We start from the raw sequence: 17,921 nt of genomic DNA, 5'->3' as shown, positions 1-17,921 counted from the left end.
AATCGGGGAGCATAATAAAATCAACATCAGCCATAGAAGGAACATCCACCTCCACCTACAACACCAGAGCAAAGCGAGTAAACTACTCATCAACAAAATCCCACATATGCACAAGGTAGCATCAGTAAGATTGTAGGATGAGGAAGTACTAACTTGACAAAAAAGAGACATTGTTGAAATGTCAACTCGGTTAGCCAGATTTCTTCTCGAACAACGGAAACCATTATGTTCACAAATGAAGACTTCAACCTTCATGATCCTGACTAGGATAACTCGGTGGTTGATATAATGACTGTTGCAAATTGGAGGATGCACAAACCAAGGGAGCTTAGTAAATGTTCCATACTTGTCTACATTCCAAAATCTCAACATATCGGCTTCACGAGCAAACTTTGGAACACCAAAATTTCATCAAACATTGGAAGTCCAGTATATTATGGTAGAAGCCGACACATTTTGCACTACACTCATAGGTCGGAAAATACTTAACCGACTCGGTGTTTTCCAAAGAGTTTTCCAAAAATGTATGACTATTTTTTGCACTCAAAAACTCAAAGTTGTTCTTCGTCTCTATAAAAAACCAGCTTATATAGCTTGGTCATAATGAATTCAACATGTTGATTTGTCCATAGAATCTGTTGATTTCATATAACTTAAGTGAAATCTGCCGATTGAAAAACAATTCAACTAATTCAATACATTCATACGAAAAGCTATATGCAGCAAGCCTTTTAACCTCTTGAAAACACTTTTAATAAATTGAAAAGGGCACACCAAGACTAAAAGGACATCTAACCTGTGTCATATAGTCTACGAATATGATACAAATTATAAGCTTCATAATCTTCAGTTCATTTCCAAATTTAGTAAACAAGAAACTTGATCATCAATACATCTTCATCAATTCTTCATCAACTCTTCATCAACCTCTTATGATCTCATGCACTTTACTTTATCACATTCTTGTACCAAGATCACTTGTGCTAACACTAATTTCATGAAGTTAACATCCTTGAATTGAATTGATGAGGCAAGATCCATTGAGAAACTTGAAAAGTTTTTGCATACAAATACATATACAAGCAAAAGCACACAAGCATGCATACATTTCACATATGCACATGCTCCCCTATCACTAATGTGATTTAATTTCCAATTGTTTATTCAACTTGTAGTATTACTTAGATCTAGTGGGTGTTCAATTTCATATTTAATGTCCAATGCACGACATATTCATTTTTACTCAATTTTACTCCTTTTTATCCCTCATTGGATTCATCAAATTGAGGTAGTGAGCATGTTATTTTGGAAAAGATAAAGTTTTGATTCATTAATCAACATAAAAAACTATCAGAAACTGATAGTGGATACACACAATGCAAAAAAAAAACATAAACGAAAATAGTAAACTAAAGTTGAGACTGATATAATCAGTCAATTGAAAATGAGAAACAAGAGATTAAAATATTAGAAGCAAACAAATAAACACACAAATGCAACACCAACATGCATTGCATGACCTATGAACCATCCCTTTTACTCATTCTTGGGGTTGTCTCTTTTGTAGACATTGCAGAGGAGGTCATGAATATTATGGAACTAATCATCTAGGTCTTGAAACCTTGTTGTGTAGCAGGCATGGTGTGCATTATATGACACATTCAACTCTTAAAGTTGATTGAGAACCATCATTTCAAACTATGAGTATACATGTCTAGTGTCCTCTAGAGGATGATAGATCTCAATAGCCATAGGTTGCGGATCAAAAGCATCTTCTTCATCTGGGTTTGCTCCACTTGGACCAACTTAATGATCATTGGCCCCAACTTCAACATTTGTTGCAACTTCTCCTTCCATGTTTGCCTTGTGATCTCCATACCAACATTACTGCTTTAATTCTTTTTGTAGGTAGATATGGTGAAGATGAGCCCTTAGATTTGAAGACAAATCCTCTTCAAGAGGGAAAAGATGATGACTCGGGTCTAACCATAGGCCCAATCAAAGGCTCAGTTACTAGAAGCATGTTAAGGAAGATACAAGAGGGCATGAATCTTCAAGGGGCCAATGGGTTTCATGGCCTCCAAATGCTATTTTCTTAGGCCAAGGAGGATATCAAGATATAATGGGCTTGTCTTATATCATTAAATAGATTTATTTTTTGGGATAATTGTTTAGACCATGCTTTGAAAATAAATTGTAAAATTACTCAAAGTAGTTTTAGGTCATATTTCATCTAGCTTTTGAAATTGGGTCCATTCAAGCCCAATTACAAAAGTCTATACCAAGTTTGTATCTAGTCTTACCCATGAGTTACACATTTAGCACATGTGTTAAATGAGGTAAGTGTGACATGCTACATGGCATATGGTCCACTTTTATGGATCTTAGATCTAGACGCACATGGGCTAGATGCAAGTGCATTTCATTTTCTTTTGTAATCTAGCATGCACTTGAGAGCTCACCTTCTACTCTAAATGAAGGTCTCCACCACATGTAAAGGTTACTCTTGAAATTTAGCAAAGTTATAATGTTGAGATTACTCCATGAATTTTTCCTTTGAGAGTCACTAGCTAGAGTGTTCATTTAGAACCCTCATCTAGCCTTTCTCCTTTAGGTTTGTCGAACCTCCTAAATCTTTCCCTTTACCAATCATTCCTTCACCTATCCTCTTCCTAATCACTAAGCTTTTGTGTCCATGGCTACCATGAAGCCTCCTTCCACTATGCATTGCAATCAAGGAGCTTCACCAAAGTCATCCTTAGCTTTATTTCTAACTATGTTACCCTTTCATTATTTCTATGCATTAGAGACCATACTTCATTTCTTGTGAATTGATTTAGTTCATCTTACAAAGCAATAATCCAATTACTATCACCTAAATCATCATTCACATTCTTAGGTTCAATTTGAGACACAAATGCAGCATGTTCATAATAAGTAAGTTTGCATCTAGTGGATACTTCCTAACTTATATCACCAATGATGTTGTCCTTTGATAGTCCTTTAGGTTTAATCCCCTCCTTGGGTAGGTTCTTGTTTGCAGTTGTTTCAATAGCGAACGAGTTGAAAATCCTAACCCGTTTTCAAATGTCAAGTTGACTCGACCCGACTCAATTTTGATGGGTTAGAAATAGGTCGGGCTCAAAGGGTAGAGCTAGCCCGTTTTAACATCCCTAGGTCAACTTCACCCTTTTGTCAATCACCATGCAAAACTTTAGGAAACACCGTAATGGCCAGGTAAAACCTCAACATCAAGAAAAGAACATTGATCCAACCTAAATTTCAATAAGAGATAGTGATAATAAGCTCGGATGAAAAGTCATCCGATAACTATTTTCAGAGGTGTTAAGAATAACGCATAAGCTCAGATGAAAACTCATTTGAGACCTATCTCAGAGGGTTAAGAATAATGCAAAATCTCAGATGAAAATTCATTCAAAAGCTCTCTCAAAGGTGTTAAGAATAACGCTTAAGCTCGAATAAAAAATAATTTCCTTTCAATGGTGACTAAATAGGTGGATCTCCCCTCTTCTCTTTAGAATCTCTCTCATTAGACCCTCTCTTATTAAAACTTGGAGATTTTTGACAAGGACGTAATATCTTAGCCCGTGAGAGCTAAGACTCCAACTCGAAGAAGAAGCTCAAGATGATAATAACTTACAAATCAGTTGCAGCAACCACAATGACCAAAAAATCCTCGAAGCATGAAAATGTTAATAGATCGATATGCATAAGGTAATATAAGAAACTCAGGAGCACAAGTGATATTCTTGTCAACACCCAATTTCGTCCGGGTGAATAAATTTATTTTCGAAAAAAAATAAAAAAAATAAAAGTTTTTACTTAATGGAAAATAAAAAATATGTGAAACATTATTTTCTTCAAAGATTTTCAAACTTTAATTGTAAAAAAAAAAAGAGATGAAAAAAAGAAGAAAAAAAAGGAATAAAAAGGAAAGAGCCCAATTTGTTATTAATTATCGCATTCCTTCTCATGAGCCCAACAACTCAACCTGCTTTCTACCCTTGTTTCTGGAAGAGAAATTATGATATGATTCTAATAATTAGAAGAAATATTTCTTCAAATGGTTATAATCAATATTATTAATTGGGATTGATTTTGTGCTCTGATTTGTTGACGGTTAGAATCAATTTTCTTAATCTTGATTGATTTTGTGCTCTGATTTGTTGCGATTTGATCTCATAATGTGCTGCTATCATGACCAATTATTTCCTTATATTGTTCATTAGAATTAAGGCTGAGATTGCATTGATATTGCAAGGTGCGAGTATAAATACACACTCTATCATGACCGAAAAAGAGATTTTCTACACTTCTCTAATTCTTTCCCATCACCACTCCCACATACACACCTCCTTCTTTATCTCTCTTTTAAAAAAAAGCATATTGAAGGAGGTAGAAAAAAAAAGAAAACATTCTCTACACTCTCTCTTTATCTCATTACCACCCACATAGACACCTCTCATCTTTATCTCTATTGAAAAAACAAACACAAAAATATTAGAAAATGAAGCAAAAAAAAAAGAGAAAAGGTGAGGAGATATTGGAACTTTTTTAAGGTACGCCACTCTCAATTCTTTCATTTTTTTAATTTAGTTTTTTTCAATTTTCATTCCTTTTTTAATCATAAAAAATATTTTTTTCCTTTCTTTATTGTCTGCCCGACCACTCGCGTCGCATGACATCCAATTTAGACTTTTGCTTTTTCTAAAAATATATACAAATGATCTAAAAATAAAAAAATAGTTTTCTTTGTTTATTATTTTATATCTATTTTGTTGCTCACGTCACAATGACATCCATAACTACTTTAATATAACTTTAAAAAAATATATTAAAAATTTATAAATGATTAAAAAAATAAAATATTAGAAAAAAAGAATTTATTTCAAGTGTCTATCCAACCACTCGTGTTGCGTGACACCAATTATACTAAAATTAAAAAAAAAGTTTTCAAAATTATTAAACAAATTAAATCATTTTTCAAATAGTTTTCCAAATAGTTTTTCAAAAAGAACTACGTAACCCTGATTCTGCATTCACATGGAGATACGTAGGAGCGAGGATTAATCCTCGTCGGGCCCAAAAAATCAAAAAAATAGTTTTATTGTTTTTTGTACATTCTTTTATTAATATTTTTGGGGAAAATTAAATATTTTGAAAAACCACATAACTTTTGTACATTTAATTAAAGGTATCATCTTAGAACGGACGTTGTGAGGTGCTAATACCTTCCCCACGCGTAACCGACTCCCGGATCCAAAATCTGGTTTTTCGCAGACCTTGCTCTTTTTTATGGTTTTCCATAGTTTCCTATAATAACTATGGTGGCGACTCCAAACTCTATTTTTACAAATTTTATTTTTTGGTTCGTCGTTCCGTCGCGATTTCAGTTATAACAGATGGCGACTCCACTGGGGATGCTAAAGAGTCAGACCATTGATTTGGATGTGCAAAATTGATGTGGTTTTTCTTCAAATTTTTTCTTTCTCATTTTTTTTGGGTATGTGTTTTTTTATCTTTTTTTTATTTAGAATAATTGTATGTGTATATTCTTCTTCATTTTTGTATTTGGAATAACTGCAAGGTGTGGGTTCAGGGATACATTGTGTTCTCCCTTCACACACATACACATTTTATTCATTACATGAGTGAGGCCCTATACCCGGGTCTGAGTTGCTTAGAATTAGAGGGGATTGTGTAGCAGTGTCACAGTGGATGTACTTCCCAAGTGGTCATTGTGAGAACTCCAATTAGAGTTTGTTTGCTTCATTGGTACTCCCACTTCTTGTTGTTTACCAACTGTCGTGGGAAATGCCATGAAGTGGGTCATAGCTCTAGTGACCTTGATATTTAGGTATTAGGGAACTATCCTTGTGAGCACATATACTTTCCCTTAGAATTTTAAGCATCAAATCCATGTTAAATAGAGACACTAAAGGGAGACTATTTGCGTCCTTTACCTTCACCTTTCCTTGTATATAATAATAAATGCATCACAATCACACAATTATTAGCCATAAACATACATTTCGTTAGCATATCATGCAATAAACATGCATTGCATTCCATTTTGTGGTCATTCATGATACGTTATCCAAAGATTCAAACACATAGCATGCATCAGCATAAATTTTGAAAAATAAACAAAAAAAATTTACACTACAATAAGTTTAAATTGTTTCACAATTCTCTTATCAACAAATTCTTGGAATCTTTCTTATGAAAAATGATGAAAAATAATAAAACATTCTTTGGTCAAATCAGTGAATTGAATAAAGAAATAAAATTTTGTTTGTTATCATGTCTTTTGAAGCATCATATAGTCTTGCATACATGAAATTGCTCAAATCTATCTTCCTTTCCATTTCTCTTCCACCATAAACCTTGTTTTCTTTTCCATGGAGAATTATCATAAAGGGGACACATATCTTAAAAAGGATTACCATAAATTCTCTGAACACACAGAAAAACAAAAGGAAGAAAAGTTCGCTAGACTAACAACTTTGAAGGACAGTCTAGGCAGAAAATAAGACAAAAAAAAGTGAAAAAAAAAGAACAAAACAAGGGACATCCTGTTACATGAACTAAATTATTTTCCTCTGAATTAATTTTTTTTTTAGAAAAACAACCATGATTTGAAATGATGTGTGGCCATGTTTCTTTATCAAAAAAAAAACAAAAGTGATTATCCTTTGCTACCCAATTTGAACCTTCCAAAAAATTTCTTTCAAATTACCCTAAACAAGGATCACCCTCCCACTGAGGGTTGACATAATGTTTGCATTTGTTTCATCTGACTAGTAGTTCACCAATATAAAAATATAGACAAAAAAGAAATATTATTGGTCATATTAAGAAAGATATAAAAAAAAGGTGAACAAAAAGAAGTCAAACAAATTTTGAATGAAACATTATTCAAAGATCCTTGTTTGAAACAACCCTCACATCACTTGTTTGGGCTTTTACTATCATTCACTTCCATACCCCTAGCCTTGGCCACGATACAAGCCTAATAAAGTCCACACGGATTAAAGATTGGTTGTTATCTTTTGAAGGTTTTAATTTAGAGGAAAATTTTGATTTGCTAATAGGTTTGTTCTAACAAAAAAGATAAGGAAAAAAGATTAAAAAAGTGTGTTCAGAGATTTGATTTTAAACACTGGGGTTGTTTATGTTTGGTTGACATATTTTCAAAGCTCCAAAATCAGCACAGACAATCATACAATTAAGTTAAATTTGGGTTGTCCCATTTCAATTCATTCTTCATGAAACTCCATCTTTGATCCTACAATATCTTCGCTCTAAGCCAAAACCGTGACCAACCTTAACATAGTCCATCTTTATCAATCCCACACTCAAACTGGGACAATCACTTTGTTTGTAATTCATATATTCCCATCATTCAATCTGAATCGAGGCATTTATTTACATCAAAGATTGTGATCACATTAGGGGCAACTTGTGAAGACCCTATCATTTTTAATCTCCTCATTTGGGAAAAGTCAAACACGCTTTTGCACCATAAGACCATCCTAGGCTCTCATACTAGGGGCAAATTTTTGAATTCCCCGTCATTTTCTTCATACCATTAGTAACTGGGGAAAGCCCAAACACATTTTGTGCCCCGAGACCAATTCAAATTGGGGCAACTTCCTAGTTAATCTTCATCACCTCATCCAAACCTTTTCGAGCCCTTGGCAATTTCATGCATGTCATTCAAATAGTGTTTCAAGAGAAATGATTAAAAAAATGTTTGTTAATAAATTGATTAGACCAAAGAAATGATTTTAAAAAAAGTAAAAAAATATCAAAGTTGAATGATTCTATGAATTAGAAATAACAATGAAATGGGAATCAATTCGAATTTGTTTTCAAAAAAATGCAAAAGAAAAATTCATACATCATACCAAGTCATGCATACATGAGTAATTCATCTTTTTGAATAAAGCAAATTCCACTCATGCATCCACGCATCCATGCATGCATCATCATCTAGGTTTAAAAAGAAAATCATAGCATGTCATACATCATCAATGATTCATAACATGTGCATATGCATAACTCCTCCAACATTTCTTAGATTTGTGAAAAATGAAAAATGAAAAGAGGAGCAAATTCCACTCATGCATTCACGCATCCATGCAAGCATATCATATAGTTTCAAAAAGAAAATCACATCATTTTGAATCATCAAATCATCCATCATACTCCACAACATCATTGAAAATCATTTTTCAAAAAAAAGGAAAAAGTCAGCAACGATATTTTTTTAAGTCTCAAAAACGTTAGGCATTCACTTGGTGTATGTCGATAGTTCAAAAGCAAAATTCAGATTCTCCTTTTATACATCTATACATCAAGACCCTCTGCAAGGCAATGATCATTGATTCCTTTGTCACATCGAGCCCCTCTGCGAGGCAATGGTCATCAATCTCTTTACATCAAGACCCTCTGCGAGGCAATGGTCGTTGATTTCTTATGTCACATCGAGGCCCTCTACGAGGTAATGATCATTGATTTCTTATGTCACATTGCGGCCCTCTACGAGGCAATGGTCATCGATCTCTTTACATCAAGACCCTCTGCGAGGCAATGGTCATTGATTTCTTATGTCACATTGCGGCCCTCTGCGAGGCAATGGTCATCGATCTCTTTACATCAAGCCCCTTTGCGAGGCAATGGTCATCAATCTCTTTACATCAAGACCCTCTGCGAGGCAATGGTCGTTGATTTCTTATGTCACATCGAGGCCCTCTACGAGGTAATGATCATTGATTTCTTATGTCACATTGCAGCCCTCTGCGAGGCAATGGTCATCGATCTCTTTACATCAAGACCCTCTGCGAGGCAATGGTCATTGATTGCTTATGTCACATCGAGGCCCTCTGCGAGACAATGGTCATCGATCTCTTTACATCAAGACCCTCTACGAGGCAATGGTCATTGATTGCTTCTATCACATCGAGGCCCTCTGCGAGGCAATGGTCATCGATCTCTTTACATCAAGACCCTCTGCAAGGTAATGGTCATTGATTTCTTATGTCACATCGAGGCCATCTGCGAGGCAATGGTCATTGTTTTTTTTTCAGATCGGGACCCTCTACATGGTAATGGTCATCGAATCCTTTAGATATAGACCCTCACCTCGGGATTGGTCTAATCTCTTTTTCAAAAAGTCAAAGTACAAAAAGAATATGGTTTGTCAAATCGTGACCCTCTACATGGTAATGGTCACTGAATCTTTTGGATATAGACCCTCTCCTCGGGATTGGTCTAATCTTTTCTCAAAAAAATATAAAAAAAAAATTCAAATTGAGGCCTCTACATGGTAATGGTCACCGAATCTTTTGAATAAACCCTCTCAACGAGATTGGTCTAATTTGGTTTTTTCAAAAAGTAAAAAAAAAAAAACAAAAAGAATTAGTATGTCAAACCGAGACCCTCTACTTGGTATGGTCAAATTTATCTTCTTTTGAAACCCGAACGAAATTAGTGTTTTTATCTTTACTTATCTTTTATTACGATAATATGAAAAAGTTAAATTTTCAAATTATCTAATAAAATCTAAGTAAAGAGGGGCAGCTATTTCGTCTAGGTGAATAAATTTATTTTCGAAAAAAAATCAAAAAAAAATTAGTTAATGGAAAATAAAAAAATGTGAAACATTATTTTCTTCAAAGATTTTCAAACTTTACTTTTAGGAAAAAAAGGAAAAAAAGAGATGAAAAAAAAAGGAATAAAGAGGGAAGAGCCCAATTTGGTATTAATTATCGCAGTCCTTCTCATGAGCCCAACAACTCAACCTACTTTCTATCCTTGTTCTTGGAAGACAAATTAGTGATATGATTCTAATAATTAGAAGAAATATTTCTTCAAATGGTTATAATCAATATTACTAATTGGGATTGATTTTGTGCTCTGATTTGTTAATAGTCAGAATCAATATTACTAATTTGGGATTGATTTTGTGCTCTGATTTACTATGATTTGATTCCTATAATGTGTTGCTATCATAACCAATTCCTTCCTTATATTGTTCATTACAATTAAGGCTGAGATTGCATTGATATTGCAAGCTGTGAGTATAAATATGCACTCTATCATGACCGAAAAAAAAAAGATTCTCTACACTTCTCTAATTCTTTCCCATCATCACTCTCACATACACCCCTCCTTTTTTATCTCTATTTAAAAAAAACATATTGAAGGAGGTAGAAAAAATAAGAAGAAAACATTCTTTACACTCTCTCTTTCTCTCATTACCACCCACATAGACAATGAAATTTTTTTAAGGTATGTCACTCTCAATTCTTTCATCTTTTGATTTAGTTTTTCTTAATTTTCATTCTTTTTTTTAAATCATAAAAAATATTTTTTTCCCTTTCTTAATTGTCTGTCCGGCCGCTCGTGTCACATGACATTCAATTTAGACTTTCAATTTTTTTAATATATACAGATGATCTAAAAATAAAATATAACTTTCTTTATTTACTCTTTTATATCTATTTGGTTGCTCACGTCGCAATGACATCCACAACTACTCTAAAATAATTTTAAAAAAAATTAAAAATTTATAAATGATTAAAAAAATAAAAAAAATAAAAGATTAGAAAAAAAAATTAATTTATTTAAAGTGTCTATCCAGCCGCTCGCGTCGCGTGACACCAATTTTAAATTTAAATAAAAAGATTTTCAAAATTATTGAAAAAATTAAATCATTTTTCAAATATTTTTCCAAATAGTTTTTCAAAAAGAACTACGTAACTCTAATTCTCCATTGACATGGAGATACGTAGGAGCGATGATTAATCCTCGTTGGGCAAAAAAATCAAAAAAATAGTTTTGTTGTTTTTTGTACATTCTTTTATTAATATTTTTGGGGAAAATTAAATATTTTGAAAAAACCACATAACTTTTGCACATTTAATTAAAGGTATTGTCTTAGGACGGACATTGTGGGGTGCTAATACCTTCCCCACGCGTAACCGACTCCGGAACCCAAAATCTGATTTTTCGCAGACCTTGCTTTTTTTTATGGTTTTCCATAGTTTCCTATAATAACTATGGTGGCGACTCCCAAACTCTGTTTTTTTCAATTTTATTTTTTGGTTCGTCGTCCCGTCGCGATTTCAGTTGCGACAATTCTCTATCAAAGTGTCAATGTCCTATTTAACGATATTTCAACAAATCAAAAACATGAATTTCTAAGAGAAATATTGTAAAAAGGGTCTGAGAAAAACTTTGGCTAGGAAAGACAAGGTCTTAAGTCTAACCATAGTGACTCACCTATCTTTCATGTGACTTTACTCAGTAAAACCTAAACAATATTTTTCTCTAGAAAACTTCTATGCACCGTGCAACTAGGGATGGTAATAGGGCGAGGCCGGGACGAGTTTCACTATTCCATACCCATCTCCATTGAAAAATCCATCCTCATCCCCATAACCAAACCCAACAGATATCAAACTTTTGTCTCATCTCCATCCCCATCGGGTAACGGGTATATACTTGTACCTATACTCGTACTCGTTTTGTTACTGTTTCGATATTAATTATTCAATTTTTATAAAAAAAAATTACATAAAAGGAAACATAATATTATCAAATATTCAATATTAAGAGGAGAGTTGTTTCTTCGATATAAAATATTTATAGAGAAATTATATTATAATTGTATATATTTCAAATTAAAATACAAATAAAATTTCATGAGAAACAAAATATATGTTAAATTTGCAAAAATTAATGAATTCTAGTTGATAATTTTTTTAAAATAAAAAAAAATATTCAAATTAAAATATATTTAAATGTTTGTTTACTTTAATTTTTTAAATTCTAATGAACCTCTTTTTTATACACTAATAAAAGTTATAATACATCACTTTATCAAAATAACGCAAAGAAAAAATATTCAACTAATAATAATAAAATTTTAACATAGATATTGTATCTTTTGAACTTCAATATATGTCAGATAATGCTAAAAAGAAATTCATGACAATTACAATAAAATTTTATATTATTGTAAATAAAATTTATTTATACAATTATAGTGATAAAATTACAGTATGATAATGAGTTAAAAACTAAAAAATAATTATATAAAATATATCAAAATAGTATTTTACATTATAAGAATAAACAACAAATAAAAATATTAAAAAAATTATCAAATGTGTGTCATAAAAAGAATTTGAGAGACCATCAAATGAAATCGCACAAAAGAAAATTAATATATAATTAAGGGTATGATAAAATGAAAAATACTTTAGAGATTTAAGAAAACTTTTAAGCATCAACATACTCAATGGTTGAAAAATAACTAAAATTATTTTAGTGAAACAAAATAGTTCTTTAAATGAAACAAAAATTAATAATAATAGAGTAAGGAAGATAATTTTTTTATATTACCTTGTAAATTAAAGGTTTATGCTATTTAACACTTAAATATAGAGTGTAAAACGTTCTTATGTGAAAGAAAAATATACAATAAATAAAAATATTAAAAAAATAAAAATATTGAAATGTGAGACATAAAAAATATTGAATTGACATACATAATTTGAACATAATTGGATAAAGGTTATGATAAAATGAAAAATATATTGAAGGTACAAATGAATTTATGTCAAATCAAACAATTAGAAGAAATAAAAAATAGAAAATGTGTATTAATATATATATATATATAAGTTTACTTAATTGACTAATAATTTAAACAGGAACGGATATATGGCGGGGATGGGTATTTTTGTGGGTATAGGGACAGGGACGGAGCGGATATGTACTACCTAGTTGAAAAAGTTAGAGATTTCCCATACTCATACTCATACCTAGTCCATATATCAAAACAGGGACGGGTTCGGGCAATACCCTAGCTAATCCCTAGCAAAATTTTTGTAGCAAATCCCTAGTTAATCCCTAGCAAATTGGTTATAGCAAATTCCTAGCTAATCCCTATATTTGTAGCAAATCCCTAGTCAATCCCTAACAAACTGGTTGTAGCAAATCTCTCGCTAATCCCTAACAAACTTGTAGTAGCAAATCCCTAACTAATCCCTAGCAAAATGTTTGTAGCAAATCCCTAACTAATTCCTAACAAATTAGTTGTAGCAAATCCCTAGCTAATCCCTAGCAAACTATTTGTACCAAATCCCTAGCTAATCCCTAACAAAGTGGTTGTAGCAAATCTCTCGCTAATCCCTAGCAAAGTGATCCCTAGCTAAACCTTAGCTAATCCCTCGCCAATTGTAATACTTTATCTCTAGCTAAACCCTAACTAATTCCTTACCAATTATAATCCTTATAAAATGTATTTAGTTATCAATATTACGTAAAATTATGATCAATCTCGCCAACCAATTTGTATGAAACATGTAAAATTGTACCACTTGTGATAGTTTCAATAAAGCATAACTTGACATAAAAAAGAACCCCAAATTTACAAGAAAGAAATCACAGAGAAGTTTCGCCATAAGTTCTATGTGAACTGCACATTGCAATTCAGTGTAAGCACACGAAGAAGGAACAACAATGAAAAAATAACAAAATTGAGCTAACTAGAAACAAGAAAGTATATATGCAGTTCCAGATATTTTAACTAAGGTTATGTTATAGACAGAGCCTAGAATATGTACAAGCAATAATACTAAGATATGTAAAGCCTATAACATAAATCATCAACACTTTTCCTACGACCATAAGAGGTGTTCACAAAACGATTATGATGCACATGAGGAAGCTGCAGGTACTCCAAATCTGTGATAACTTCGTGCATGTTTGGTCTCAGCTTGGATTTTGTTGCAAGGCATCACAGAACAGAGGGTAGCAACCTTAAAAGCCTCATCTATATCATATTGTCCTTCAATACAATTAACCAACACAGGCAGAAGCTTTCTCTTGTTTGCCATGTATGGCTTTGCCCATTCCACCAAATTCCTTCAGCCTCAGCGGTTTGACGAAATTTAACTTTTCATTCAAATAGCTCATGTCCTTCGTCTACAGCATGAGTTTGATCCAAAACATTTCCAAACTCTGAAGGAAAGAACCTCTACATATAAATAACTATATCAAAACAACTCCAAAGACAACATACTTTCTTTAATAGTAGTCAAAAAGTTATAAGCATGATATTGGTTTGCATGAAAAATTATGCTCAAAGATATAATAAAAAATGACGGGCAATTTAAAGCACAAACATGCATAACAAACTAGAAAATATGCTTTCAAGCTAGGCAAGAATAAGCCTAGGCACAAAATTTATCACTGTTCATGTCAGCTTGTGCTACTCGAGCTATGACATAGTTTGGATTAATTTCTCAATAAGCATTTGCAAAAGAAGAAATTATTTTAACCAATGATTTCTAAAGAATCAGAGGTACATAAGTTGATTTTAACCAATGAGAAAAGCTTGATGCATTTTACCTCTTTAATATGTTGAGGAGCTTATCTAAACTGGACCTCATGCAGACCAAGGCAAAGTTGTAAAATATATAAATTTGCTATCTTACTGGATTGGTTAATAAAATGTTTTGGTGGAATTTCTTACAAATTTAGAGAGCAAACAAAATTACCAAATATCAGATATCATGATAAGTCTTTAAGATTTTAAATTGGACATGATTGACTTTAGGGCATTATCACATTTTTACTTTGCAATGTCTTCCCCCGTATTGTTTACAAAAGTTGAAATATATCTTTAATATGCATATAAAATAATAAAACATGTTTGTAAATATGATTTGGTGGTACCCTTGCACATTAATATCATATATGGAAGAATTGAGTTCTCGTGCTTTTTGTTATCCTCATCTTGCAATGAAACCAAAAAATTGGAATACAATCATAAAAATTAACATTGGAATTCTAAAATTGTATGCAGGCAAAGAGCATAATCACATACATATCTGAGGTGGAAGTTAGTGGCACATGGCAAATTAAGTCACTACACATTTAATTTGAAGGGATTGTTTCTTTTAAAAAAGATAGCCAACTTACAAAATGAGCCACAACACTAAGATTCTCGGGCAATAATGACCTTGGCAATTGCTGCTTTGTGGGTTCATACACTCCAATAAAATTTGCAGACGCCCTGTAAGGAGGAAGAATTCATATATTAGGATTAATATTATAGAATTCATCTTTATAAAATAACTCAAATAGAATTAATATAGCAGTTAGTAATAAAGATGAGAAATGGGATAAAACTTTTAAGAAACTAACACAATTAAAATTTATACTTTTAAGAAGCAGAGTAATAAGTTCATGATTTCCTAATAATTTAGTCCTAATCTCAATAATTCAACTCTACTCACCGAGATAAACATTGTATCAATTGTCCAACAATAATATATAACGTTGTTACTTATCCTATAATAAAAACTTATATCACAGCATGCCTGATGTATGAACTCTATTTCAAATCATTTTATATATTTTGACCTGAAGTGGCATGTCATTTAAAATCTCTATAAATATAGTATTTTCTTTTACACATGATTAAGATCTCATAAAAGTAAAATGAACTAGTGAGCCTACAAAATGATAAAATTCTCAACAATATATTTAAGATCATTTGCTAATAATGCGTGGTTTGTTTTTATTACATAAGGATACTTAAACAGAAAAAAAATGAATTTAAAAGTCAAGAACTAGAAACTGAGAAAGCGAATAAAATAAAGCAATTAAAATAACCTGAGAAGCAGAGTTAGATTCTCATTGCGAATGGCAAATATGGATATGAAACCTGTGAGAAAGTATTTCAACAAATGAAATAAGTGTTAATCTCACTTATTCTCACTACATCTATGGGACAAAGAAGAAAAGAAGCATTCCCAAATCGTAATGTCTTACTTCATCGAAATGAAAATGATTATAAAACTAAGAACTTTGTTGCAAACGATTACAAAACTAAGAACTTAGGAAAAGGAACAAATGATTACCTATTGTCGGCAAAGGTAACCAAATCAATGTTTACCCTAATCCCCCAATCCGGTGTTGTTCACACAGTAATGGCAACAACGCTACCTCCTTCACTTCGATGAAACGCAACAACGGTGGCTCCTCCGTTCAAATACAGGATTTCGCCAGTGTTGGAATCGTCTCATTCACGATCTGCCAAACAACAACACCATGAACAACTAATCGATTAATCAATCACTACTTTGCTTCGATAAAAATCAAGAAGATGAACGAGAAACGACAAAAGTAGAGATAATTAACCTAATCAAGGAACCGAACTTGATGTTGACGACGTAATCAAGCTGACACCTCTCGAAGCTCTCTTCCATGCTCCTGGTCAATCTCTTCCATGCTCTCCACCATACTTCGTTGCATTCAGTTTTTCCGTCACTTTCGCTTTTCGCAGAAAATCTAAGCTTCCAATGTTTTAGAACAATTTTAATATTATTTGAAAAGTGATTTGAAGATTTGGATACGTGTCTTCAAAATCAAAAGCTACGGCACATACTTATATTTTTAATTTATTGATTTTTATTTCCTATTTAATATTATTTTCTTTTTTTATGTAATTATTTTATTTATATATATTTTTACACAAATATTATAAAGTTATAAACTAATATCAATAATTATTTATGAAAAAATAATTTATGTAAATATAAAAATATTACATAGTAATATTAATAATCATTTATAAAAAATTTAATTATATACTAAAAATAATTAAATATTATATTATTTTTAAGTATATAATTAAGTTAAGTTAAATATTCATATTTTACAAAAGAAATGGTTATATATAATTTATTTTTATTTATAATGTATCACAAATAATTTATTTAATATTTAAAAATCTAAAAATAAATAAACATATAAAAGAAATAAAACAGTAAAATATAATAAATTTCTAATAATATAAATTAATTAATAATCCTTTTATTTCAAATCATAATTTATAAAGATATGAAAAAATATTTGTAAACATTTTTTTGCAAAATATAATTCTAAAAAAAATTTATAGACATTTTTTATGAAAAACTATTTTACAATAAAATTTACAAGTATCTTTCTGTAGATATTTATTTTAAGAAAATTTATAACAAAACCAACTGGATTAATATTAATTATTTATATAATTTTTTACAAAATTCGTAGAGACTTCTTGAAAAAAAATAATTCTTAAAAATTTTCATTACACTATTATGAAACATATTTCATAATAAAATTTACAAATAGTTTTTATAGACAACTTTTTAAAATTTTATATTCTTCTAATAATAATAATATATAGTAATATAAATTAATTAATATTTTTATTTAAAATAAATTAACATAAAAAGATATAATAAAGGTATTAATTTATATTTCTCAAATGACATAGTAACTTGCCTTTCCATTGTTCGAATACAAAAGTAACTTGACGTTCTAGTCTACAAGTCAAGAGTAGCTCAACTTTTCAATGTTCAAGTAAAGAGTAACTCTATGTTCCAATACCTACATACAGGAGAAACTCGATATTACAATGCCCGAGTACAGGAGTGAACTCAATGTTCCAATGTTTGAATACAAGAGTGGCTCTACGTGACAATACCTGAGTGGAGCAAGAACAACTCAAAATTCCAATATCAAGAGTATAGTAGAGCTCAAGGACATCCTTGAGCCACCAGTCCTGTTAGAAAAATAATAGCTAAACAAAGGACAAGCCAATGAACTTCAAAAGGGATATCAAACTTGGTGAGATGATCATATAATAAAAGCAATTGCTAAGTAGATAGACGTTACAATACCTGAATTCAAGGAAGAACGTTTCAGAAGGAAGACTTAGTTTGAAGAAAGTTCGATGATGCTCCAGACTTTAAAACAGAAGGAAAGCTAAAAGAACTTAACGGAAAAATAATAACCAATATCATCTCAAGACAAAACTCAAGAAAAAAAAA

The 17,921-nt window shown here is 31.4% G+C and overlaps 1 long non-coding RNA gene across 2 annotated transcripts; it reads right to left on the bottom strand.

Moving 5' to 3' along the window:
• Positions 1 to 13,588: 13,588 nt before the first annotated feature.
• LOC114177401 (uncharacterized) lies at positions 13,589 to 16,458 on the bottom strand. Of its 2 annotated transcripts, XR_014993854.1 has the most exons (5): positions 16,246 to 16,458; positions 15,966 to 16,137; positions 15,718 to 15,769; positions 15,022 to 15,115; positions 13,589 to 14,074 (listed from the first exon to the last, which is right to left on the bottom strand). It is a non-coding gene; the product is annotated as an uncharacterized LOC114177401 (long non-coding RNA). The 2 variants fall into 2 exon arrangements; XR_003603131.2 differs by lacking the exon at positions 15,718 to 15,769.
• Positions 16,459 to 17,921: the final 1,463 nt, after the last annotated feature.

Source organism: Vigna unguiculata, chromosome 3 (genome assembly GCF_037176805.1).
Source record: "Vigna unguiculata cultivar grain cowpea cultivar isolate G323 ecotype 2 chromosome 3, ASM3717680v1, whole genome shotgun sequence".
Lineage (NCBI taxonomy): Eukaryota > Viridiplantae > Streptophyta > Magnoliopsida > Fabales > Fabaceae > Vigna > Vigna unguiculata.
The sequence above is the reverse complement of the archived record's forward strand: the minus strand, read 5'-3'. Positions and strand labels throughout refer to the sequence as shown.